The 7,306-nt window shown below is 35.0% G+C and overlaps 3 non-coding genes and 2 pseudogenes across 3 annotated transcripts; all 5 read right to left on the bottom strand.

Moving 5' to 3' along the window:
* Window positions 1-1,696: 1,696 nt before the first annotated feature.
* LOC116123943 lies at window positions 1,697-1,886 on the bottom strand. The gene has a single exon (XR_004127127.1). It is a non-coding gene; the product is annotated as a U2 spliceosomal RNA (small nuclear RNA).
* Window positions 1,887-3,126: 1,240 nt separating this feature from the next.
* LOC116123958 lies at window positions 3,127-3,238 on the bottom strand (annotated as a pseudogene).
* A 757-nt stretch (window positions 3,239-3,995) lies between these two features.
* LOC116123956 lies at window positions 3,996-4,113 on the bottom strand. Its single transcript, XR_004127137.1, has one exon. It is a non-coding gene; the product is annotated as a U5 spliceosomal RNA (small nuclear RNA).
* A 1,512-nt stretch (window positions 4,114-5,625) lies between these two features.
* On the bottom strand, window positions 5,626-5,758 carry LOC116123947 (annotated as a pseudogene).
* Window positions 5,759-6,882: 1,124 nt separating this feature from the next.
* LOC116123957 lies at window positions 6,883-6,999 on the bottom strand. Its single transcript, XR_004127138.1, has one exon. It is a non-coding gene; the product is annotated as a U5 spliceosomal RNA (small nuclear RNA).
* Window positions 7,000-7,306: the final 307 nt, after the last annotated feature.

Raw genomic sequence — 7,306 nt, 5'->3', positions numbered from 1 at the left:
TATGGATTTGGCTATCTATTCTTCATTAATTGTCAAAATTGAATGATATTATATGATGGTATTACAATATTTTTTAATATTTCTATTTCTTTATCTTAAATTAATTGTGTTTGGTAGTTATTATGTAGAACTTCTTGTGATGTATGTATTGTCTTGCGATGCCAAGAAGATGACAAGTTGAAAAAAAAAATCAATTTAAAGTGAATGATGTTTATTTCATGTTTGTAATCGAAAATAAAAATATAATTTATTTTTGCTTTGCTCACTCGCACTAGACCTTTAGCAAAATAGATTGACATCGTAACCAGATACACCCAACAACATTGATATTCGTAGATTCATCAAATACACATAGAGATTTTTTTGATATTTCTAAACTTTAATAAGCTTATACATAAACAGCTTTATTTAGTAATTCACTTCATGAAAACTGACTATGCAACCCACCCATGGGAGCCAACGATTAAGGGTGAGCATGGGTATAGGTAAACTAGAACGAGAATTGGAACCGAATCGATACTGTACTAATAGGTTCCGATTCCAATATTTTAGGTCAACATTGTACGGGTCCGGTTCCGCTGGAACTAAAACCAAAATTAAAACCGAAACCGAACGCAACTAATGGCGAGTCCTTGATGACTTGCTGGAACCGATACGAGTACCCGATATGGCACTTGCTTGGAACCCAGGTGGGTACCCGAGCTAGAACCTGCTTGGAACTTGGACAAAAACGAAAATATCAATTAGAGAATGGGGGGTCTAATAATTTTACATATAAAAATTTAGAATGGGTAAAACTCGTGTGGTTGCGTGTGTGGCCTTGAGGGCCCCATTTGTATTGGTGTAGATTATATTAATAAAAATATTATATATATATATTTAAAATTTTTTTTTAAATAATTAATATTGAAGTTTTGATTAATTAAGTGAATATTTAAATTAGATCTAATTAAATAATTATTTTTGAATAAGTATATATTGATTGAATAATTTATTTATTTACCTAATTATCAAGTTTTATCTTTCATTATATCTAAATAAATTTTTCATTAATTAATTATATATGATAATTGATAAACATTATTATTTAGTGCATTACTATTTTGAATTAATAATTATAAAATTACATTAATAGTATGACAACCTCACGAGTCAGGTATAATTAAAAAAGGTAATTGTTTAATTAAAGATTCATAAACATGTAATATTACTATTAATTTTATTCTTTTGTCACAAATTCACATATTTTAATTTACTGCATTCAATTCCGGTCTATTTCAGTGTCCATTTCGTTCTTTTTCTTGGGAACCAATCGGTTTTGTTCCTTTCTGGCTACTAAGAAAACGAAAAATTAAAAAAAAATTAAAAATAATGTATTAAATGAAAAAAAATCAATTTAAATGGAATGATATTATATTCATTGTTAAGTAATCGAAAATGAAATGATTTAATTTTTGGCTTTGCCCATCGAAAATTAAATAAATTTATGTTTGGGTTTGCCTGGACTCGAACTGGACCTTTAGTGTGATGGACTGACGTGCGAACGACACCACAACCTTAATATTACTATTGCCGGCAATTTTTTATCATCACAACTTCATTTTCATATAAACTAAAATTATCCAGCAGAAAGAATCTTGGCTTGTTGTTTTTTGCATAAAGATCCTTCAGAGATTGTAATTTAAACTGGATTTGGGTTGGGGTCGCCAGGCCCTTGCAGTAGTGCAACGCATGGGCAACGCTTCAGGAACCCAGTAGCAAGCTACTGAAGTGGATCCTCCCCCTAAAAAGATAAATTTAATATCATGTGGGCAATGTCCCACGTATCAATATTAAACTGATACACAGATACTACACTTGATCTTAGCCAAAAGGCCGAAAGGTATGCTTTTTCTGGCTCAATGTTCTTTTATAGCTCTACTCTGCATTGTGTCTTCTCTTGTTTCAATCATGTGGGAGAAACCAGGCCTGACATTGCTGCCTTTATTTATCGCCAATTTATCGTATTTTTTTGATTTGTTATTCACTTATTTGGAATAATAAACAAGCTGTTTTTCATTAATTACATACTGAAGAACTAGTGGCTGATTTTTCTGCTATCAGTAGAGTGACTCTGATTTCTCCTCACCAAACTGCTTTAAGGAATTTTTTTTAGGCAGCCTGCTGAACTGGACTTGAAACTCTGGCTATTGCTAACCAAACAATTTCGATCGCAAAAAGTACCCATCAATGACATATAAATATTGGCATGGTTTAAGGCTTACACAAATGATCCTTCAATAATCGAAACAGAACGTGTATGTTTGCAGTTCCATACCTCTAAACCAAATCAAGGTGTGGTACATTCACAGTCTTGCTGCCTTAAAATTAAGCCAAGATCTTATTATATAAAGCAATTTTCACCATAATTGTCAAAATCGTGTATGTATTGTGTATTGAAAACCTAATTTTTCGAATATGTATCGTATCGTAGGATACGTATTTTAAAAATAAAAAATTTTCTAAAAATTAATTCATCCTCAAGATTAATTAACAATTTTGTGATAGTATTAGCTTTAAATTATGTACTACATATTAAAATTAATCACAAAATTACGAATTTTATTCATTCTCCTCTCACCATTCATATTATTTCAAGATCAATGTCATATCTATCCTCCATTTTAGGTTATTATCTCATGCAAAATAGGCCACATATATTTTTTTTTTTGGTAACTGGGGTGTTCTAATCAGCTTACGCGCATCTCAACTATCACTATGGTCCTTGAATACCCTACCAACCAATGAATAGTAAGACAATTATGCATTGAGATAGTTGGCCCTAAGGTTTGAACCCAAAAAGTTAAGGAGAGGAGCACACCTCTTGACCTAGGCCAACATCTGGAGTGTAATGGGTAACACATCTTCCCTTCACTTTTTTCCAGCAAAAAGGGTAGATTTGGGCAAGTTTTATGAACTGAGTTAGTGACTTAGATTCCGACCTGAATTTGTTTTTTGGAACCTTAAACCCAATTAATAAAATCATATCGCGATACTTTATTAAAAGTTTACGTTGACAACTTATATCTACTATACGTATTAATTTAAATACAATAACCATAATTTTCACGACTAAATTTGATAGGGAGCTGCCTCAAGAGAGAACAACCCCTCCAAAATAAGTATGCGTTTTAGAGTGGCGAGCACACGGTATTCTTTAGTAAAAGGCGAAAGATAGTTCCTTTGCTCATCACGCGCTCCGTGCTTAGAAAAGAATTACGCATCTTATATATCTAAGTTATGGTCAGGATCTACGTTCTAGGCCATGTGGTATTTGAAACCATATCTACTACTTGATTCTCCCTAAGCTCATTGACTAATGACCATGCCAAGCAGCTGCCATAAAATGCACTAACTAAAATCAGAAATCTTAACTCCCTAACATAAAATGCACTTCCTGGGAGGGTAAAAAACAGAATGAGAATGCTATAAAAATGCTCCTCGCTAAAGTCAAAAACAGAGTAAGAATTTATGAAAATGCTCTTGCTGGACAGTCAAACAGAGGAGAACGTTATGAAAAATCTTTCTGGAGAGTCATAAACAGAGGAGAATGTTAGTGAAGATGGTCCGACACATCTGACCGCAAGAAAACTTATTAGTTCTTGCATCAAGTGTTATAAACTAGTAAAAGCATGGCATTTTTAACAACAGTTTAGATACTCACTTTTATTTGTGGTCAAGCACAATAAAACATTGTAGCTCTTGTTTGTGATGCATGTGGACAATTGCTCTGAAAGATGACTCCTGTTACAGTAATCATATATGAGTAGCCTAATTTAAAGCATTCAACAGGTGAACCTTCTTCAGTAAATCTAAACAGAGCATGTGTGGAGTTCCATCACCAAGTAAATCAAGTTGTGTAAAATGCAGGCGTGACATAACCCCACGTAAACACGTAAGTTTCTGGGTTCAACAAGCATTTCATTACAACCACTAAACTAGCGTTTGTTAAGGAGTTGCACTCAAAGAGTACAACCCCTCCAAAATAGAGGTATGCCGCTTGGCAGTGGCGAGCACACGGTATTCTTTAGTAAAGGCTAAAGAATAGTTCGCTTTGTGCTCACCACACGGCTCCCATGTTTTTTATAATCAGTTACTGCGGTTTAGTATTTTACGTGTGGATTGAAGGTTTTATCTTTTCTAGTTCATTTTAGACTACGTGCATCTCTCTCTTTCAGTTAGTAAGGGCATGACTAACTCTCCTGCTGGGCTGATGAATCGATTCTCTTAATATTCGTTCACTTCTATGACCTTGAGGAGGAGCAAAACACAATGCCCATGAATATTTTTATTTACCTTAAGAAACAGAAATCCATTGTATTAAACCGTGCTTTCGGTCTACGATTGCCTCTTCCCTCTTGTAGCCACGGGGATACTCCTTTGCCTGACTCGCTTATGCTGTTCATACTGTTAGTCAATTCATTTTCTGCTCCCATGCTTCACCTATTATACTGCTGTCCTACGGATTCTGCGATACATCAAATGCACTTCTTTTCATGAGTCTCCTTTTTTTTTGCTCGCTCCTCACTATAGTTGCGTGTTACTTTGATGCTGATTGGGCAGGGGATCCTACTGATCGTGCTCCCCCATTGGTTCCTATTTCTTCCTTGTCTTCTCATTCTTGCGAAGTAAGAAACAATCATTACAGCTCGATCTAACAAAGAAGCCGAATATGTGCTTAGCTGATACCATTGCCGAACTGCTTTGGCTCCAACGGCTCCTAGAGATATGGTGGTTGCTCCTTCCTTTGCCGTTCCTATTCTTTTTGACATCATAAGGCATATAGATCGCTGTAATGATGTCTTCCATGAATGCATTAAATACATTGAGATTGATTTCACTTCATTCGCCACCACATTTGCACAAGGCACTGTTGAGCTAGTAGTTTGTCTGCTCCGTCGATCAACTTGTCAATGTCTCTCACAAAGCTCATCACTGGACAATTCACGGAGCTAGTTTCCAATCTTAATCTAGAATCTGCTGTAACCACTTGAGCTTGAGGGGGGGTGTTAGCCAAAATCAAGCAAGGCTTGATCATGGCTTGAATCAATCAAGCTTGATTTTAGCCATTAGCAATAATTCACTGCATGGATCTAGCATATATTGTAAGTATAAATAGATAGCTCTTGTACATTGGAAAATACATACTGCATATATAATTTCATTCTTTGCCTTCTCTCTATAATTCTTTCTCTCTCTCTAGAATTCTAACACTCCATATATTTCATTGAACTTAATTCCAAAACAACTAACATAAACCCTAAACCAGTCGATAACTATAACTAGCTTCGTCCTATAAATAATACTATACGGTCCTTACATTAAGATAAACTAATATGGTATAGGCTGGCATAGCTTGGTCCTTACTAATTAATACTGTCTTTATATGGTATCAACCGCAAGGTTTGGTTTTTCAATTTCTTTCCTGCCGGAATCCCATTTAAAACTCTTAATCCATTAACGTATATACCTGTCAATGCTGTTATCTGTAGCCTTAAACTAAGAATATGCAGAGGTCTTTCTTCAGTAAGTTTATACTGGTCAATGTTGGTATATGGTGCTTTAACTAGGAATTGTAGGGCTTTACCCCGAGGGAGCCCTTCCGAAATTCTCAAAGGCAAGATGAACCGGGCCTAAGAGGGGTTTTTGGAAATAGTTTTCAACCAGCATAGACGCGCCCGTTGAACCTCACTACTGCGTCATTGCCCAAGCGCAAGATGACCTTTTCAAAGATTTAGTTGTAGTTTACAATGGACTCGAAGGCTCACTGCCTCTCATCACCAATGTGGGAGGAAAAAAAAGCATTGTTTTAAGTTCTGGTCCAACAACTAATAAAATTTTCTATTGAAATATCAACATGCACAAATTTGTATGGCAGATATATAGGTTTATCACTTACATGGATAAACACACCAATTCGCAGAAGTAAAGGTGTCCTTTCTTGACAGTGGAAGTCTCTAAAGAGGTTTCAGAGTTGCAAGGTTTTAGCATTCTTAGTGCACGCTTCAACATTTGGCTACCATAACAAACATCTATTGTGCACTCTTTGGCACATATTTCATTGAAAGAGCGGTAGACTGGCTAAAAAGAAAGCCCCAACACCAAAGAAACTATCAAAATCAATTGAAATAAATTTTTTCTCTCCATTTTCTTTTCTGATATATGCACAGAGAAGATATGTCCAAGCTAAGATGAAAGCCTGAATCCCTGAAAAGGTTTATATGGAATTTTCATGACAGGTTTTGTAATAGTAATTTTCGGTAACTAAACTACATTTTCCATAAATAACATGGAATTAAGTGGATTGCTTAGAGATCTGATATTCCTTAAAGAATGATAGATATGTAGATATTAATGCTAGGATTAATTTTTTTCTTTTTTTCCAAAACATTGAAGGGGCTACCTATATATACTTCAACCTTGTAATAAAGTCAACTTATATAGATAATTCTGAACAAAATCTAATACACCTCTTTTCCTCGTTCTTTTTAGAAATATATATACATACAAATGAATTATGCACATAAACTCTGGTACACAAACTTCAGCTATCAGTTCATATCCACTCTTCCAGTTTGTACATAAATTTTATTCGTCGTTTTCCTTTTTTATAAAACCAATATTAAAAGAGCTTTTCCAAATACAATTTTCATCAGCTTTAAAACACTTTCCCCCTACATGATCCCCGAAGGTAGTTTTGAGACACTTAGGAACCAAAAGGTATGAATAAACCAATAACAGTTGTGTTACATTCCCAGTCGGCTGCACTTATAGAGCATAACACCCTAAAAAATTAAGCAAGATTATAATTATATAAACAATTTTCCTACTAGATTTGATAGGACTGCACTCGAGAGAGCAAACCCTCCAAATAGAGGTATGCGTTTTAGAGTGGCGAGCACACGTATTCTTTAGTAAAAGGCCGAAAGAATAGTTCGCTTTGTGCTCACCACACGGCTCCTGCTTAAGTAGGAATTTACTGCATTTTATATCTCAAGTTACGGGTGAGATTATATGCTCTAGGCCATGTGGGATTAGAGCCATATCTACATTTCTTGATTCTCCCATAAGCTCATTAAGCATAATCTTTCCAAATATCATTGACTAATGACAAGAAATCAGTGACATAAATGCACTTGCCGGGAGAGTTAAAACAGAGTGAGAAATGCCATAAAAATGTTGTTGCTGAGTTAAAAACAGAGTGGAATTGTTATGAAATGCTCTTGCTGGGAGCATCAACAGAGGAGATGTTAGCAATGGAGAGAAT

Source organism: Pistacia vera, unplaced genomic scaffold (assembly GCF_008641045.1).
Source record: "Pistacia vera cultivar Batoury unplaced genomic scaffold, PisVer_v2 Contig146, whole genome shotgun sequence".
Lineage (NCBI taxonomy): Eukaryota > Viridiplantae > Streptophyta > Magnoliopsida > Sapindales > Anacardiaceae > Pistacia > Pistacia vera.
Note: the sequence above shows the minus strand (reverse complement) of the source record. Positions and strands in the feature narration are given on the sequence as shown.